A 21,543-nucleotide genomic window follows, 5' to 3' on the forward strand; every position below is an offset into this window, starting at 1 on the left:
GAAAGAGAGCATAACGAAGATGAAGAAAAGTTGTCTGATATTTCTTGCATTCAAAATGAGTTTACACTTCAACTAATAAAGTTGATATTACACTATTACACCAACCATGCAGACATATAATAACATGATTTAATCAAAAGCTACTGACTTAATACCAACTAAACAACAAATATGCAGCACATCCCATATAATCTGGAACACATATCTAGTATTGCAAAATAAGTATAACTTTGCAACATTACAAATAGACCCCCGACAGATTGCCTTCCAGTTTTACTGCTAAAAACACATTCAAAAACACCAGTTAAACTGCTGCATTTCCAGCCAAGTATCAACCTTCAACAGTTACCTATGCTTAAATATGTGAATTATTCATTAGATAAGATCCACACATACTGGTTCTGATAAAAGAAGAACGCTTTTGAAATATTTTGAAGGTTACCTATGCTTAAATATGTGAATTATTCATTAGATAAGAAATTAAATTCTTACAAATAAGTTCACTGGCAAAAGGTCTTCAAAAGTAAAGAAGCACCAAATAGAATTAGAAAGATCAATGCATCCATTATAAGTCAAAGGTAACATCAATTTAGAACAAACATTGCAACTCCAAAAAGACAATTCAGTAATATACATTTTGTCAAATCAGCATGGTTGACCCAGAATGGAATATGTCAATTCATAAATGAATTAATTTGACTAACAATAAATATTTAATATTACCTTCCAGGCTTAATAATGCCATTAACACTATTAATGATGGTTATCTTAGCTTGATTTGACTTTGAACCTATAAGCTTTGGGAGGACTTGTAAAACGAGGAATGTTCTTGACACACAACATCAGATGAGGTCATTTAAAAAAAAGGTAAGAAACATGTAAACGTAAATATTTTGATTAACGTGTTTGGTATAGTAGCCATTACCAATTGACAGAACCCATAATAACCCCTAACTGTTATGGATATATATGCACACAGATTTTGGCGGATGGGAGAGGCAAGTTTGATGAACTTCAAATCTAACATTTTACAATGAATATCATCGTCTATAGTTAGAGTTAAATGCACATTGAATTTCTTTCAGAGCATCAACATATGAAATCAAAATTAAATATTCCTTGTGCTTTTTTACCATTATCAGAAAATGCACAATGGAAAGAATTACTCACGATACCCCAAGATTGAGAATATCTTCAACCCAGATTTCTCCCTTCCCCTCAAATCCACATCTGTTCTGCATAGGTTAAAATAGCATATAGAGATGGTATTAGGACCAAAGATATGACATAAGCCATACTCAGTAGTGGGGTAGTGTTTCTCCTAGGTGTGCAACCAGTGAAAAGGACTTCCAAGCATGATAAACTCTTTTGAAAACCATTATGTTTGGAAAAGCGTTATGTTTGGAACAATTATAACAAGAGTACTTCAATCAAGCAGATTCCTTCTAAGTGGACCGCATTCCTAAACTAATTTTTTGGCTAAAATCTCTTCAAACCACCACCATTAGAAACCAAACTTTCAACAAGCACATTAACAAAGACTCAAACTTGGCAACAATCCAGATCATAAAATTCCAAAATGCGAAGAAATTCAAACACTTACAGCTCAATTCTTCCTCTGATCTTCCTCAACAACTTCAAATTATCATGCTCAATATGCTTAATAAGCTTCTCTATAAACACACTCCTCTCAACCAGACCAAGCTTCATGACATCAACCACCCTCTTCCCCTCACCATCCACAACCTTCCCTTCTCCCTCCTTATCGAACAAAGGAGACTTGAGCCGGTCAAAAGTTGGCAGTCTCTTAATGGCAACCCATTGCTAAGCAATTTCAATGTCAGAAACGAGCGCCTCATCGTCATCCTTCCCGGTGCCTCTTTGACTCGAAGATGTCTTATGCCTCAAAGAAGACTTTAAGCGCCTCATCGTCATCCTTCCCGGAGCTTCTAAAAAACGAAGGCAAAAACAAAGGACGGCGATCGGACCTTGAGACGATTAGAGGAGGAAGAAGAGAAGTCGGCGGCGCGTGAAAGAGAAATGGTGGGCGTAGATCTAAGGAGAGAAGAGAAAGCCATTTGTTGAAAACAACAGTGCCACTTTTCCCGAGGCTTCTCTTTTTAACAAGCAGAAACCTTAATAAGGAGGAACAGAAAAGAAAGGAGGGGGCTGGCTTTTGAGTTTTGAGAGGAGGCAGGCAGGCAGCGGCCAAAATACAAAATGAAGTGTTTTTAAAAGCAAAAGAAAACAACTGTTTTTTCTCAGTTTTGGGTTAAGTGTTGCAGAGAATCCCAAATCCATAACAAGAAATTAAAGTCTAAGATGCCAATAAGACCTCTAAGTCAACAAAGAAAGGATGCCTATAATAATGACATCAATTCACAAGTTATCAAACAAAATTCAAGTATCATTTAGAACTAATTATTATGTCAAAATGCAATGTTAATACATGAAAATACATCAACTTCTCAGTGTGATTACCTCCAACCGAGTCAATATTATTACAATATTTCCTCACCTCTCTCTCTTATTTACAATGAATGAATTATTGTATGATTTGCTATCACACTCATAACAAGAGAAAAATATGTTTATATACTAGATTTAAGTGAGTAAACCTAGTTTACAAGGATTCTTATTCCTAAGCCCAACCCAAGAAGAAATTAATAACTTAAAGAAATCCTACAGCGGTTATACATAGAAAAGGCCCAAACCGCCTACGGGCCCAGGGACGTTGCCCCCACGACCCCCACCCGCTCACTTGGGAGCAGGACCCCCGCCTGCTGACAGGACAACGGGACCCCCGAATGCGTCTGCGTAACCCAATAATGTTGAAGTAGTTGAGAACTCCAACGGTAATTGCCACTATCAAATTTTGATATCCAAACTTTTTGTAACTAATTGATTTTGGTTACTAGTAATATATATTATTTTTAATAAATAATATTTAGTGGCTAACATTTTGGTTGTGAACAACTCTTATTAACAATTGTAACTTTAGTTGGCAAAATAACATACCCAAAATTTCAATTGATTTCAAGCAGGAAAATGGGGCGCTCAAATTGATTTGTAGAATTTACCATACATTTGGCAACTAAAATCTTAGTTGTCAAAAGAAGATAATTTGCAACTAATTAATTAGTTACGCAACAGTAATTTTAGTCATAATTTAAAATATCATTTTCTCATTTTACGAGAAAGTGGGAGCCAAAAAAAGTTATCAACTTTTAGTGACTAAATACATCTTAGTTGTTATACGTAAGGTTTTGCAACTATTTGTAATATGCACAAAATGATTAGTTGGCATATGTACCCTAGGCCCTTTGTAATTATTGTTAGAACCTTGGATATTTACGTAATTGTATAATTTTGTAACGAATAAAAATAGTTACAAATTAATTAATAAATATTTGCATCTAATTTAGCAACTATTCAGTAGTTGCAAATAATTGTTTTCTGTAACCATAATTTTAGTTGCGGAATCTTTTGTTGTAGTTACTAATTGTGTTGTAATGTTGGAAAAATTTACTACGCAAGAATTGGCAATAAAATAAATTAGTCGCTAATGTGATGCTTTTGACAACAAATCAAATTAGTTGCAAAATATTAATTTTAGACGCCAAAGGCTAAAATAAATGAGCCCCATAATTTTATTCCCCTTTAGCCGCTTGATTGGAATTTAGTTACTAAACGTGAGGTATCTGCAACTGTTTTTGTCTAGTTGCAAAAAAATTGGTTGTAGAAAGTACTTTTTCTTGTAGTGTAACTATGTTTCAATTAAATCTAGTTACTAGAATTAATAATAAAGAATTTAGGAAATTCACTTGAAGAGAAACAACTGATTTGTTGGGGATTGGTTAAACCATTTTGGTTTTGGATTACCCATTTTAAAGTGCGGCAGAAAATTACCAAGTTGATTAAGAGATTTTCAGTTTTTAACCACTTCAAACACAAGTGCAGATCGTAAAGAACACAGACATATACATGGTTCGACCGAATCCACTTTTAGCCTACATCCATGGGACCTTGTCTAGATCGAAGCAATCCACTAAGTTAAAAACACATTACAAGATATAGTTCAAAGCTGATCTAAGTTACAATAAAAAGAACTCCCCGTTCAACTTTACACTTAGCATCACACTCTGAATCCTTGACGTGTAGCAACTCCTTGGAGCTTCTTCTCGCCACAAACACAGCCGAGAACAACTTGTAAACCACAGGCTTCAAGCACCGATGCCACGCACCAGCATCAACAAAGGAACCACGTTCCAAGAGCCATCAAGTCTATGTTTGATATGGTGAGGTTTCGGCACAAAAATGGAAAATGAACCTTGAACCTTAAGAGAAAGAATACTCTAAGAAATCCAGAGTAAGAATGAAATAAAAGATCAAAATGTTAGATTTATTTATGCAAGAAAGAATATTATATAATGAAGGATTTCTTGCTCAACAATATAGTGCCACATCAACCAACAAGAGACTGACCAATGTTTGTCCAAATAAGGAAAGTATTCATTCTTTTTTGTTTGGACCACAAAAGAAATCGAGAAAGATAACTTTATTCCTTAAGACCACTTAAGGATATTATGACACATTTAAAAGGTCTTAAATATCAAGAGACAAAGATAAACAATATCTTTTTCACTTTATTAGACATGCAACTTGTGTTGGGTTACAAAATATCTGAAGCAAGAGTGTAAGCATAGACCGTTGTGCACACACACTCGAAACGAAACAAGCTAAGACACAAGTCTGACAAACAGTGTGCAATAAGAACTAATGTGCACACACACAACATATGAAACAAGCCAAATAAAATGATTGATAGCCAGTGTACGCAACACAACTCATAAGCTTTACAAAAATGAATATTCTACAAAAACAACTTGCAGCAAGAGAGAAGAATAGAAATTAAATAAATGCGCCAGTGTAACACATGGTCCTTAACTTATACTAGCTACTTGACTTGTTACATGCACAGCTTTTCTTTTGGATACCGGTTGACTTCTGCTCTTCTCTAATCTCGGATGCTTCTTGGCTATATTTCAAGTGTCCAGATTTATGGAAAGATCATGAATTAGCTGTACTATTTAATTAATTAATTAAGCATGCAATTAAAGCATACGACATGTAGTAAATTACAATTCATTTTTATTGTATATACACGCCAACGGCATCATGGCATCGGCGTATTGCAACTGCACCAACCTCAAGTACCGGCATCAGGTTTGGCATAGGTGCATATAAGCCAAATTTTTATGTAGTATTGACATAGGTAAATTTTCCTATGGTGGTGTAAGAATCGTGTGTCTACATATATATAGAGTAATTCTCTAGTCATGAAGTCCTAAGACCATACTGAAACATCATTGAATTCATCAGTAATGAGCTGAACTGATCCAATAGTATCTAAGTACGGTCATGATGAAACTAATGTCAGGAGTATCTAAGTACGGTCATGATAAAACTAATGTCAGGATGTCCTGACTTAATTCATGTTAATTGTTAATTTAATTTTTTTTTTTTTAAAAAGATTATTGAACCTTTTAATAAAGTGCAAGTTCATGTTGTAATTCATCTTCTCGAGAGTAATACTGCTAATAAACACAAATTTACAAGTGCTGATGACTACTGCACGATCATGACAATAATAAGTTCTAAATGATGTTGGTTACCCAAAAAAATTTCTAAATGATGTTACAATTGCAAGAAAACTAGACGTGAAATCTTTGTTGTCTTCTGTATATCCAACAAACACGATTCGCCTTGTAGCTAGATTGCGGTTGTGCAGTTGAACCAAATACCTTTAATACCATGCAAGATTTAATAGAAACAATTAAGCAGACGTACAAATCCCGGTGACCTGATTCTGAAATGCCCGAATTTCAAGTCTTCTTCAACGATCAATGCTACAAAGATTTCAACACTCTCTTTACGTCTCTCCCCCAAGAAACACGATACTTTGTAGCTGGAGTTCCAGGCTCTTTCCACAAACGGTTGTTCACAGAATCTTTTCTCCATGTAGCGCATGCCTCTCATGCGCTTCATTGGCTGTCGCCTGTCAAAGGCGCCAGAAGAGTTGCTAGACAGGAGTTCTGGTGCGTGGAACAAAGGCAAGATTCGCTATGCCTTTGCTCCGCAAGAAGTTTTGAATGCGTATACAAATCAATTTGCTGGAGATTTGGAGAGCTTTTTGAATGCTAGAGCTAAAGAAATTGTGCCTGGAGGCATCATAGTTATCAGCAATCCAAGTATCCCAGATGAAATGCCTTTATCTCATATCGCAAAATGGTTTGATGTATGATTGTATGGGTTCCATATTCAACGATCTGGTAAAAGAGGTAAGTTCAATTTTAATCGATTCACTTGTTTTTCTTTCTAAATACTTGACGAGATTGTCAGAAATTTTATTAATTGTGGGTTAACATTAATTATAATTTTGTTTTAATCAAAACTGATAAATATATAATCCAAATGAGATATCTTGATGGACTTTTTGTGATCGTTTCAAGATTGTCCAATACACTTCATTATAATAATCTGAGTAAACAATTAGTGTGGGCTTGAGTCTTTAATGGGAGGACTCAATAAACTATTATTAAATTAGTTAGGTCTCCTTTCCAAGCGCTAATTGAATTACTAAACCTCATTCAATAGTCGTTATTTGGTGCGTGCGTTATTGGAAAAGAATACCTATGCTTTTCGTCACTTCTAGAAAAATCGCCTCTTCTTCTATAAAGGAATTCAAAAATAAAAAATTATGACACAAACAAGTTTGTTTATAACCTTTAATTATTGATTCTGCATACTATAATATATGTGTTGATCTTTTGACATATTGTTGATTATGACTGGATTCTATTCTTATTGATTGATTAAATGTTGATAGAATTCATGTTTAATTTTCTTACAAAGATAGCTAGAACTTAAAAGACTCAACAATCTCTCCTTAAATGAGATCTAACACAAATAAAAAAGATTAACCTAAGTAGCGGTGAGCATGGGTAGCGGGTAGAACCGGAACCGGCAAGTAGAACCGTAATCTACCCGAAACCAATATTGTGTGGGTAGAACCGGAACTGACGGGTAGAACCGGAATCTACTCGGAATTGACATTGTACGAGTAGGGTTCGGCTCCAATTTTTTGAAACTGTTAATGTATGGGTTCGGTTTCGATTCCTATATGTGCAGGAACCATAACTAAAACTGGAACCTGTGATGGGAACCTGAAATGGGTACCTTAGTGGGTAAACGCCCGGGTACCCTGAATGAAACCTGTCTTGGAACCGAGTTCGGGTACCCGAGTAGCAACTTGTATTGGAACTTGGATTTAAATGAAATATCAGTCAAGAATTGGGAATCTTTGTTATTTTACATATAAAAAATTTAAAATGGCCAAATGGGATTAAATGTTATATAAAAAATTATAGTGTAACAAAAACAATAACCTAATAAAATATATATACAATTAATTATACATATATACTTCACCATATAAAAAACTTTAATATATTATAATAACCTAATCAAATCTATATATTAAAATTTTTACATATAAAAAACTTTTAATATATTATAATATTAAAGTTTTGATTAATTAAGTGTATAAATTATAATTGGAATTAGGATCCAATTACAAGTGTTTTAAGTTATTGAAAGAATTATTTGTGAATAAAATAATATATTTGATTGAATAATATTTAATTATTTACTTCAATTATCAAGTTCTAAGTATATCTATAGTAAATTGCAATTAATTAATTATATATAATAAATTGATAAACATTAATACATTACTAGTTAAATAATTACCTAATTATTAATTAATTATAATATGACATTACAAATATTAGTAATTTACTATATTAGTATATTACTAAATTAAATGATTAGAAATTTAATTAATTATAACATTACATTACATTATAGTACTTAATTAATTATAACATTACATTATAGTTAAATGATTAGTTAATTAATTATAATACTATATTATAAATATTAGTAATTTACTACATTAGTACATTGCTTAATTAAAAGATTAGAAATTTAATTAATTATAACATTATATTATAAATTTATAGTATGATTACTTAATTAATTATAACATTACATTATAAATTTATAGTATGATTACTTAATTAATTATAACATTACATTATAAATATTAGTAATTTATTATATTATTACATTACTTAATTAAATTATTAGTACAGTGTAGTATGACAACTCGTCCCTCATGAGTCACGTTATGTTAAGAAATCATTAAACAAACTTAAAGTTAGAGTCATATTAATTATATAATTAAAGATTCATAAATCATATTAATATTAATATTTAATTTTATTCTTTTTCCAAAAATTTACAATTAATGTTAATTTGACTTTATTTTCACTCTAGTAATTATAATATTATATAATATTTGTATTTTTGGATAATAAAGTTTACTGAAATTTAATTCCCAAAATTAATTCCATAACTATACTTTGTAAATATATATATTTATAATTTTAAGGTTTTCTTAATTTGTCAAGGGTGTATTTGTAAAATTTTAAGGTGTGTTTGTCATTTTTGAAACTAATAGGGGGGTAACAATTTTTAACAGGATACCTGGGTAAGGAACCGGAAGCTGCATTTCATGTTCCGGTTCCAGTTCTTTTTCCTAGGAACTTGCAATTTTCGGTTCTGATTTCCCAAAAAAATGCAAGGTACTCGGAATTATCCACGCCTAAATCTAAATAGAAATTATTCATATTGTACGCAGATTTGCTTTTGAGTTGTATGTGAGTGTCTTTGGCGTATAAAGTATCTACTTAGTTAAGGGAATCAAAGTCTTATAAATTGAATATGAGACTCATTCACTAAACGATGTTGTATATGACAAACTCCCTACTTTTGGACGTCACATCTTTCTCATTGGATTACGAAGCTGCTCTAATATTAATTGTCATATCTTGAACCTAATAGATGGAATTAATTATCTTTTTGAATGAAACGCAATAACCTTCTCTAATCGTCCAATACGAGACTTGCAGGATTTAACAAGTAGGACACATGGTTATAAAAAATTGAGAAAGAAAATTATAAAACACTGAGTCAATGTTATCAGGAGTAAAACATTAAGTTTTTAAACAAAGAAATGACTTAACATGCTGAATCATGACACCAATATACCAAACTTTACGGGGACTAACTTCAGAAGGTCAAGTTGATGCTTTCAAATTACCGATATATTCTTGCCCTCCTAAAGAATTTACAGCAGTGGTAGGAAGATATGGCAATTTCAGCGTTGAGGCGATTGGAATAACAAACCCATCACCCTGGTTGAAAGGTCGAATAAATATGCCGGAATTTGTAAAGCATCTAAGGGCTGCATGCGAGGGAATGTTCAGCAAACATTTCCCATTGGAGATTAGCGATGAAATGTAGAGACGATTAGTGGAAAGGCTTGATGAGATTAATGACGAGATGACTGCATGTTACGAGATGGAATTCAATTATATGCCGTGCTACGACGTAAATAATTTACTTTCAAGCTTCTGCAAAGAAGAAAGATTAAGTGTGTGATCGATGTATTTGTGTATTTATGATGATCCGTGGACTTGGTAAAGTTTAACTGATTGGAAAAAATAAAAATAAAGAGATGAGACTGGAAGTTCTTTTTATTCAGAATTTGCTTAAATATATAAATTGGATGGTAAACTATGATTGTTTCTTAAGATTTTCCTTGTAATAGACTGAAAGTGACACGGAAGGTGCTGGAATGATAGTGAGGGCAAAATATTCCACTGCTGGGTAGCCGTGGACAACTGCATCTATTTGGCAGGGATGGGATTAGATTCTCCGATCCCACTGCTGTTCTCATTAATATAAAAATTTATTTATTTATATATATATTATTATACGTAATAATATAAAACTAACTAAGTTAAAATAAAATAATTATAAATAGTATTAATATTTATTGAATAAAAATGACTAAAATAATACATTTTATTAGAAAACAAAAAAAAACACTAAATAAAAATTTATATAACCACATAAATGTTGATTTGTTTGTAGTGAAAAAAACATTAATAAATTGCTTTTATTGAGCTTGTAAGAGGAACATTTATTGGGGAAATGTTTTTTTAGGCCCCATCAAAGTTTTAATAGCCTCTATTGTTAAATACACTTTTACATAATTTAAAAAAGAAAAAGAAATCTTAAATGTATTTAATACCGAATATATCCCTACTTAACTATGGTTATAATATATTATTTGCAAACCAGTTTCCTCAATTTCAATGTAATTAGAGTATTTATTACCACTTCTCCCCAATTTCAAACTCAATTAGGATTTTGTTTATACCACTTTTTACCAATTTTTCAATCAGTGTTATGTTATAATTCTTTTTTCCTAATTTCAAATTCGAAATTAATTTTTCTTCTTTAAATTTATATTCATCCCGTTGTGTGATGTTTTCTCTTTACTTAGTAATATATTTTCATTAAACAAAAAGTTTGTATATCACAAGTCAAGCATTAAAATCAATTTGGTAAGACAAGAAGTTTTTATAGAAATTAAAACATGTTTCATTTATTGTTTCATGCTAAGCCCTGGAAATCCTTTTGAAAATCAGTGAAAAGATCAAAGGAGTCCTTCAATGCCATATTATGTTGCTCTTACAGCCTTGAGGCTGAAGGAATGCAGCCATTATTGACAGAAAGAAACGTTTGTTATAAACTCAAATCCACTTCTATTGACTACACACCTTAACGATTGTCCTGAATCTACAAAGTTACTGACCCATTTCTAATGACCACTGCCTTTTTTTCTTGATAGTTATTGTCTCAACAACAACAAAAAATCCATCAGAGAAAAGGAGCCATGAATTAGAAGGATGAAATCATATACTTTTACAGCAATCCAGTAGTTCAATCTTGATTATGAAGCATTTATACTTTATAATACAGAACACTTGTAACAGATACAGTTGTTAGTCCGACTGTTCCCACAAATATATACAAGATACCACGCATATTATAAGCATTGTAAAAGAAAACAACACAAGATAATTTCTCAATGCAAAAGCAATCCATGACTGAGCGAGTGCTGAAGAGATGACAGGCTTAGAGCATTTCTCAGACTTGTTTGTGTCCCTCTTGATCTCTATCAGCTTGTCATAAACACACCACGCAAAGCTAAGAAAATGTTGGCGATCAGGCCTTCATATAGTGCCCCATAGTTAGGATGATATGGACAGGTACCAAGCCGAGCTTTTGCATACACATCATCTTCAAAATCAGACCCACTTCCCTTCTCATTGAACCAGGCTCTAGCTTCTTTCCTCAAGGCCCTTACTGCCATACCAATTGCTTCTGCATCTCTTCTCTTTGTAGGATTTGGACATTTTCAGGATACCACCACTGAGTATTTCGGCTTCAGTTCTGATGCCATAGTAATCCATCAAATTCCCTAGTTTGTAGTCAAAATTGCTTTTGTAATAGAAAGCATCTTCAAGTGATCCTCAAATCATCAACTTCCATGTCCAGGTCATAAGACCTTCTTGCTACTTCCTCAGTGAACGACTTAATAGGGCTTGTATCTGGTGCTATGTCCCTCACCTCTCGGAAAAGCTTTCCTATCACATTGCGTGACTCGTAGGTGGGCTTCTCTAGTTTTTCCATGAAATAGGATATTCTTTGACATGTAAATGAGGTGGTATTTCCGCAGGAATACCAGTTTTTGGAAAGTCAACCGCAATAGAGAATTTTTTCGCTAGTTCTAGCATGGGTGCTCATTGCTTTGCCAGGTCCTTATCTGCAAAAGCAGTGTGAGCATTCGCAATAATTCCCAAACTGTCATTCACTATGTAGTTGGTGAAATACTCCTGAACTTCCTGCACGGCAGAAATTAACACCCTTTATGCAAATCACTGAATAAAAACATTGTGTGCATTGTGACTTGGTGGCAGGAGAAAGAGAGTAAGGGAAAAAATTAGAGGCATGTATAAATGCATCTCAGTCATCATTTGCTTTCAAGGATCTCCAGCTGTCAGATCTTATCTTTTGGCAGTATACTGCACATAGCATGAGGCAATGAAAGCTAGAAAATCATGACTTTGGTCTATATGCAAATGGATAAAGAAAATAACAAATTTTTGAATACTTCAGGGTCTAAAAGAAATACCTCATTGTAACATCATGATCTAACTAATACTTGGTTCTGGGGTATAATCCATTGGTGAGATTTGCCGTGGCGGAATCAATTCAGGATCCAACAGACAAAGTAGATATCTCCATCCAAATCACTTCCCGAACAATTATTGTGTGAGGTCTAGGAATATAAATCAGTTTTGAATATCAGTCAAATGCAAAATTTCAAGGTCATTAATTTGTCTCGTTAATCTATTATTAATAAACAGCAGAAAGACACATAGTATTACATTCAAAAAAATAAATCATGCAAATTTGAACGTTACAATATGAAGTACAAAATAAATCCTAGTTTCCCAAATAAGGCATTTGTGGTTATTGACTATAATTTTTCTTGCATTAAATTAGGTGACTCAGTGTCACATATTCATAACCCAGGAAAGCAAAAACGTAAAAGAGCAGAAATAAAAAAGTACAAAAATTGATTCAAGTGTGTGTCAAATTCCACATGGCATAGCTTGTAAGACTTGACAGAGTGATACAATCAGAAGGGATGCCAGCATTTCAAAGTTTAATCTATTATAAACATGTTAGTAAAGTCATTCACAAGTTGACTGAAGAGCTTTCATTTTTGTTTAGTTGACAATGGGCATATGATAAGGATAACACCAGTTGTATAACAAGGTATCTATATATTTGAAATAAATTCCAGTACACACCACAACACTCTAAACCATGAAGTTGAAAGTTATACCTCATTCTTTCTGTGGGAATACAACACAATCCACCATATGATACAAAGCTGCACATTCACCGCCCTTAAAACACGACATCGCCTGGGTGCAAGCAAGGGTTTTTTGCAACAACGACCTCTCCCTCAATAAATAACGCTGCCGAGAAGCAGCTTTGAGAATTGCACAAACACCTGCCCAAATCTAAGGTTCTGGTTGTCGACATCCCATCATAGATCTTCCATTTTGAACAAATATCCTGTTTTAGTCCGCAACTCCAGCAACTTTGATGCCCGGAATGTTTGTAGCATCATAGAAAGGAAGGGTTCAGCATCTGGCTTATACCGCACAAAGGCATTTCTTGAGAATGTTAGTATTTCTCCAGGCGACATCAACTCCAGAGCCTCCTGTGCTCGTAGCGGATCTGTTAATAGCATTCAGTTGATCTACAGCTTCTCTTTGTTTTCTCTCAAAAACTTTATCATGAACACCAAGGGTAGAGAAAAGAGTAATCAGCTGACGATTCAGAAAACAAGGCTGAATTTGCTCCATGCCAAAACATCCAGTTTCATGATGTCTGAATGATACTTCGCATACTTCTCCTCATTGATAATTTTTTGTTGAAGTTGGGTCAACGGCCACCACACCTTGTATCCACCAAATCGAATCTGAAAGGCAGATGGAGGACGATCTTTAATACCACATTTTTGGGCCACTCTCCTTGCAAACTCAACAGAAATTTTCCCTACCATCGGAAAATACATATTCAGTTCCACCGTTGTAACCTGCTACATCAGGAATGACCTCAAATTCATCCTCACGAACACTAAGAGTTTCAGTTGATGAACCAAAGGATTGAAGTCTGGCAGCATACTTCGCCACATTCCTTATTTGACGAAAATTTCCCATCCACTCCTATATGTGCAGCAGTGACCCCATCTGTAGAAGCAAACATCCAAGCAGAGTTTTCTCGCAATTGACTAGATGAAAAAGCAAGAAATTCAAATTCTTATCACCAATAACTACACCATTTTGTAGGGTTGAAAGGATCCTTGTGTAAATTCCAGTTCTCCTATGCTCATTTGCAGAAGATGATGGAGCTACAGCTATTGAATGGATTTTATCTAAATCCTCATCAATGAAAGAATCGAAGAAAAATGTCATATAATCTCTGTAGTGACGAAGTACACGATTCGACATTAACCTCTGGACCACAAAAATAAACTTTAAAGGTGTTACTTGGATTCTGTGTACATATACCAAACTGCCATCCAAAGTTATGGCAGGTGATCTTGGCCTATTCCGGTTGTGAGGTATTTTTGGTACTGTTCAGTGAGCCACCTTGAAGGTTCATAGCAACATTCTTTTATTTGATAAAGTTTATCAAGAGCATGTTCTATACAGGCCTTGTTGATTCTACTTGGGTCAACCAACCGATAAATCAGAATCCAGTGTAGCGGCAAGACACCCATTTTGAACCAACAAATTGATCTTAAACAAGATCTCATATGGCAAGTAACTTCCAAGGGAGGACCAACAATTGGAACCAAACTCCGATTGCAAGAATACGCCAGAACCATTTCCAAATCAAACCTGCCATCACTTTCTTTATAGTAACCAAAGTTTTCCTTAAAGTTGGAAGTTCAAGGCAATAAGGAAGCTCTAAACATAATCCAGTAGACTGCCCAATACAGCTTGAGGGGGTGAAATCTGTTGCCCTGACCCATTTATCATCAGGGTCATCCTTAAAGAAGTTAAAAAGGGTCTTCAAATTCATCATAGAAAAGCGTGGTTCTTTCTCAAAAATCCGGGAGCACCAAGTAGCTTAAAATCAAAAGAAACCCAAAAAATAATCCTTTACAGTCAGCAAATTAACATTTAACCCAAGAAAGAAGAATAGTAAACATGATCTGAAAGATCCAACTCTCAAGATGATAGATAACTGAATTCCACCATCCATCTAATTCCATGAATTTCCAATTGCAATATGTATTAAAAAATCTAGTCCATTCTTTCCATTCAGAATGCCAAATAAAAACCTTCAACAAAAGACTCTGAATTCCTCCCCCTCCCCTTCTTTTTGTTAAAAGGAAATTTTTTTTACATGGAAAACTGGTAAGAATTTTTTTTAAAAGTGCAGTACCATAGCCAGAAGTATTGAAATACAAATGTCAAAAAGCATTGAGACAGTCCATATAAAAGAACTTCTTTTCAATAAGAAAAAGAGATGAGGTGACTATCATCAATGCTTGCAAATTAGAAGATAGAAATTAACAGAATGTCTAGATCATATAAAAGAACTTTCATTTTTTTTCCATTCATGCAATACAAGCAATGAAGCTGCATTTTGCGGGTGAAAAATAAAAGAAAATAAATAGCAATGAATTATCGTCAATGATAAAATTAGAAAAGCAACCTGAATCAGAAGATACTTTGCTCTTTGATCGCATGGACGATGGAGTTCTATCTGCCAAATATTTTCGTAAGCGAGCTCAAGCCTGTATTCTATTGTTGATAAGACAGAAATAAATTATTTCGCATTCCGATACCAAAATTCACCAGAAACATCCACCCCTTCCAGAGAACAGCAAATGCTTCATTTGAGATCTGACAACCAAAATGCAGCATATTTTTTCCATGCTATGCATAAAGGTTCTCGGTTCGGCACAATATCATGCATTGGGCGAGCATTGAGATATGAACTCCCATACCCTAGGCGTGTCTAGCCAAAGAGATGATATATCAGCACTTCTATGGTTGTGAATTGGACAATAGCATACGCTCTCGGACCACTTTTTGCTTTCTAACTTTAATAGCATAAACAGCTCCTTCACCTGTAAGTGACTCCAGATATGTCTTGACTGCTTCTGCAGTAACACTACATGGGAATCCATATACCTGAATTGTTTTACCCATAAATGAAGTATGCTGCACTTTTATCATGTCCAAAAAAAAGAAAGTCAACCATTGCAAATACATGGATCCATATTTGTACACATATACAAAGCACCAAAACTCAGGAAAAATAACAAACCGAAAAAAAAAAAAAATGAAAGAAAGAAAGATTGTGAATTTATCTTTCTCATTGCACGCGGCTTAGGCATACGTGTGGTAGGAATTCTGAAACAAACCAAATTTAATATAAGTTTTGATCAAAACCCCAATTTCCAATTAATATCGGTAAACACTATTCTGAGTAAGAAGGATTCTTGCAGGGGCACAGGAGCAACCCCTGCAATGTGTATTGCAACATGTTAACACTTTAAATCACTATCCCCAATCAAGTCCTCTCAATGTAAAAAAGTATTCAAAAACACAAAGAAAATTGTTGCGAAACATAGCAATATCAGCAAAACGAATACTGTTGACTTGACATCTCGAGGAGGTAATAAGATCCATAGGTCAAACTTTCAGTACTTATTTGTGGAAGCACCAATTAAAAATAAGATCTAAAATCTAGCCATACTTTAACTTCAATCATTCCACAGAAAAAGAACTTATGAAAAATCACAGAAGGTAGTCTTTGTGTGGGGTGTGTGTATATAAACATGAACAGCAATCTTATATGAATTCATGTTTCTACTCAGAAGGAAAATCAAATTGAGCTGATGTGCCGCATTTCTCATCGGTAGTGATTTTGAAAGATAAGCTTGCGATTAAATCAAAACAAGAAATTTACCATAAAAGTTATGGTAAATTAAAACTCTACATTCTTCACTAGTCCAAGCAAAAATGGTACATCCATCTGGGTTCAATAAATGTGGAAATTTTATGTAACAAAACAAACACCTGAAAAAAAAAAGAAAAGAACAGAAACTAGAAAAAAAATAAAATAAACATAAACATCAAATTAACAACAAATATTAATTCTAAAACATGGCAATCGTTAATATACAATAACATAACTTGTAATTATTATCATTTTTCTTTTATAGATACTCGAGTAACATCATTGACCAGTCTATAATAACACTCCTCTCCATCATGAATCAGCATACAGCAAAAGAATTTTTCTGTGTTGCCATCCCGGTAATTATCGAGACTTGTACCATTAAACCAAGATGCTAATATATCCAGAGGGTACGTTACCCAGTAACATAACAAAAACTTCATTAATCCTTTATTACATAAGCTATCTTTTCGGCTTTTTTTTTTTTTTTTTTTTTTTTTTATAATCCGAAAATCTCTCTACATAAGACTTCTAATAGTAAAAGGAACGATCATATAACTTTCATTTTACAAGTTTGCCACTAAATTTCATTCCTTTTTTCTTTTTCTTTTTCTTTTTAGATTTACATGGTCTCTACTGTAAGTATGGTGTTCATGTCATAAACTGCAAGTAAACAAAGCCAACTTGTTTCTTTAAATAACAAAAAGAAATGAACTTTGAGTGAAAACAAAAACAAGAAAAGGAAAAGAAGAAGAAGACTCACCAGAGAAAAAACCCAGAAGCCAAGAAGATGAAGAGTGCTGTAAGCAAAGAGTGAAGAGTAAGTTGATCGTCTTCGTCAAAGCCAACTTGTTTCTTTAAATAACAAAAAGAAATGAACTTTGAGTGAAAACAAAAGCAAGAAGAAGACTCGCCAGAGAAAAAAACCCAGAAGCCAAGAAAGCTGAAGAGTGCTGTAAGTAAAGAATGAAGAGTAAGTTGATCGTCTTCGTCAATGGCAGGTCAATGTTCTTTTATGTGAATATTGCCGCTACTGTGCAGTACTGTATGTCTCTTTCTCTTTAATTCCACAAAGATTCTCTGCTTCGCGGGGCCATCCACTACAACACTCCTACTGCTGATGTGTGTTTGCCAACGTTGATATTACGTCCTGTTGTTTACTAGAAGATTTTTTGTATTGTTTAAATGCAATTTTAGATATAAAATCCTTCTTGATTTTATTCAAAATTCAAAAAAATAAAAACTATTTTCATATTATATTTTATATGTTTTTTCTTAAATTATAAAACATTTTTTATATTATTTAACTAAATTAATCGAAAGTTGATGAGGTGGAGAAAAATGATTGGGTAGGTTGAAGTGAAGAGTATGGTTGGGTTAACAGAGAAGTAAAACTCTTGCTTAAGAAAAGAGTAAAAGGAAAGCATAAATGTGTTGTTGAGTATATGTTGAGGTAACTACGTGATGAAAGCAAAACCCCAAATGGGAGGATGGTTTTGGAATATGAACCTCTCTTTAATAAAATAATAATAATAACAATGTTATACTCACAATCTTTTCTTACGAATCTTTTTTCATAATTTTAACGTAGTAATTCGTTATTAACTAACCATAATTTATCAAATAAAACCTTTTACGAACTGACCAATTATAAACTGTTACATCGAAGTTGTAAAAGAAAGTTTGTAAGAAAATATTATAAATTATAATTAATAATTGTATTATTTGTGAGGTACATCGAGGTGTTTTGTCTTTTTTGTAGTGAGCATTCATCTATTTTGAAAATATGATTTTATCCAAATTTTTTACAAACCTTTAGGTTAATATGTTTAAATTTGTGAGAAAATAAGGTTTTTACTAATTCATTTCAATTCAATCCATCTAATATTCAAAAGCTGTCGACTAAAGGTGGAAAAGTAACCCGTCCGGCCTAGCCCGCAGTGGGTTACGAAGGTTGACGGGCCGGGCCTAACCCGCCCGCCAACAAATGTGGGCTGGGTTAGGCCCGCCATTTTGGAGAAAATGGTTGGCCCAGCCCGGCCCACCAACCCTAACCCGCCAGGTTAGGCGCGGTCCGGGCCGGGTTAGCCCGATTTTCTTATTTTTTTTTGTTTTTTTAATTTAACTTTTCAAATAAATAATTATAAATATAATTGGTTTTAGTTAGTTTTTCAAATATCAATAATTCAATTCAATTCAATTTTTTTTTTGTTAACATTTCAAATATTAATTCAATTTTAATACAATAAAATTGTAAGATAAGAAAAATTAGACTTATTCATTTATCAAAAAATAAAATAAGAAATTACAACAATTATTGCCTCGTTAAAAACCTCATCAGGAAAAACCCAATGGGAGAAAAACTTGGTAAAGAAAAAAGAGTGCAATGATTGACAATTAATTTACAAATTACATTTTACAAAACAATTAATTTGGGGGTGGTTCACTAGGACCTCCTTCATCTGTATCATCTATATTATAAAATTGAAATGATTCTACTAAAGTACTATCGATAACCTCATATTGATCTTGATGGCGCGATCGTTCCCAATCTCGAAGACATGTGAGGACTTCAATCATTTTTGGAGCAAGTTTAGTCCTCCTTTCATTTAAAATCCTTCCACTTGCACTAAATGTTTGTTCGGATGAGACGGTTGAGACAGGAACAGCGAAAACATCCAAGGCAAGTCTTGATAATACCGGAAAAATACATTTTCTGGCTCTCCAATACTCTAAGAGATCAAAGTGACCTGTTGAAAACATTTCGGGGGTTGCCAAATATTGTTGAAGTTCATTACTCTGCGACTCCATGGAGGACAGCATATTAGTTGTTGTTGTTGTTGGTGGTGGTGCGTCTGAAGAGGAGGCTGTGCTTCGGACTCGGGTCCTCTTCGGCCTATTCAGTGCATTCCAAGAGAATAAGTCTTCATTTGTTTCTTCTGCTACAGCTTCTCTGGATATTTCGCCTCTTTGCGACTGCGGGTTCCCATACCTGTTTTCATATTGGAAATATACTTCGAAAAGACTATTTTTTACCTCTCCTATTTGATTGATATATGATTCGTTTTGTAAATTTTCACTTAAATTGTCAAGACCATTTTCTAAACGTGCTAATTTAATTCTAGGATCAAATATAGCACCTAAACAATAAAGAAAAGGAACGGGTCTCCAATATTTCAAAAAAAAATTTTCCATTGCCTTTATTGGTGCATGTAAAATTTCATCATCTTTGTTTTTTGTAAATAACTCGGAAATTTTTATAATTGCATGTATTACCAATGGACTAGTAGGGTAATACACACCAGAAAGTTGTAAAGTGGCTTGGTAAAAACATTTGAGAAAAGAATGAAATACTTTAGCTATCTTCCAATCATTTTCTACCAAATGATGAGGACCTCTATTATTTGCTACAAAATAACTAATTATATTAGCATAAGGTAAACATGAATCAAGCATTAAATAAGTACTATTCCATCTAACAGGCATATCTAATGCAAAAGTTCTAGGAGACATATTTGATTTTATACAAGCTTCTTGAAATTCAGCATTTCTTTTATTACTACTAGTAATCCAAGCTAAAGATTCCCTAATTCTATCAATATTTTTTTTAATTGTTTTCATACCACTTTTCACAATTAAATTAATAACATGACATGCACAACGTTGGTGAAAAAACTTCAAATTATTATATAAAAGATAATTATTTTGAAAAAATTCTATAGCTTTACTATTAGAACTTGCATTATCTAAAGTTAAACTTATCACTTTATCAATAATATCATAATCTTCTAAAACTTCAATAATTTTATTATAGATTTCTAAACCACTATGATCCACATCCATTAATCTAAATCCTAATAAAGATTTATTTAATTTAAATTCATTATCAAAATAATGACTAGTCACACAAATATAATCTTGTTTAGCTCTACCACTCCAAATATCAGCAGTTAAAGCCACACTAATATGACAAGTATGAAATTTATTTTTTAATTCTAATTTCATTTTTTTAAACAATTTTATTAAATCATTTCTAGTTGCAGTTTTAGAATAACTTTTAAATCCTGGAAAAAATGAATTTTGAACAAATCTTTCAAAATATTTATCTTCTGCCATATTAATAGGTTGATCAGATGCAGCAATATATAAAGCTAACTGTTCCCTATATACATCAGAATTATAACGCCAAGTAGTACCCATATTAGTTATTTGAGTTTGATTGCTTTCTCTATTTCCATGTTGATTAATATGTTTATTAGCATGCCTTTTTAAAGTACTAGTACCATTACCTGAATCAGCTTTATAAACATTTGCACAATATTTGCATCTTGCTTTCTTGACTTGAACGCCATTTTCTGTCTCATAAAACTTGTCGAAATGCGCCCAAACGTCTGATGTGTGTCTGTCTTCGCTTTCGACGGCAGTTGATGATCCCGCCTCAACTTGAGATGAAGTTGGACGAGGACGACGATGACGAGGACGACTTCTAGAACCACCGGGAGCTGTTGGAATCGACGGCATATTTTGAGGTGTATCGGATTCTGAGACTGGGATTGGGACAGCGGGACTATTTGAATCTACTGCATTCATAGTAAAATCAGCGGGACTAGGACTAGGATAATAGTTTTCTTCATCATTGAAATTGGTGGGAAAGAAATATCTATCCATTGTAGACTTGTAGTTGAAAAAAAAAAATTGATGTAGAAGAAATAAAAATTAAAGAAAGAGAATTGGAATATGGAAATTGGAAATTTGGAATTTGGAAAATTGGAAATATGAATTGAAAATTGCAAAAACTAATAAAAATTAAAATAAGAGCAAATTGATAACAAAAAGATTAAGAGAATAAATTAGAGATTAGAGAATATGAGAGAATGAGAGAATTTGAGTTGTGAGAAAAATATGAGAGTTTAGGGCCAATTTATAGAAAAAAATGGGGAAAGAAAATGACGAAAAAGACCCCTCCAATGGCTATAAAATGGCTATATTTCAAGGGTAAAAGGG

General features: G+C 33.3%; 2 pseudogenes; one reads left to right on the forward strand and one right to left on the reverse strand.

The window, feature by feature from the left end:
• The first annotated feature begins 5,178 nt into the window (after window positions 1-5,178).
• Window positions 5,179-9,524, forward strand: LOC116105459 (annotated as a pseudogene).
• A 1,538-nt stretch (window positions 9,525-11,062) lies between these two features.
• LOC116105464 lies at window positions 11,063-17,553 on the reverse strand (annotated as a pseudogene).
• Between the last annotated feature and the right edge of the window lie 3,990 nt (window positions 17,554-21,543).

Source organism: Pistacia vera, unplaced genomic scaffold (assembly GCF_008641045.1).
Source record: "Pistacia vera cultivar Batoury unplaced genomic scaffold, PisVer_v2 Contig5, whole genome shotgun sequence".
NCBI lineage: Eukaryota > Viridiplantae > Streptophyta > Magnoliopsida > Sapindales > Anacardiaceae > Pistacia > Pistacia vera.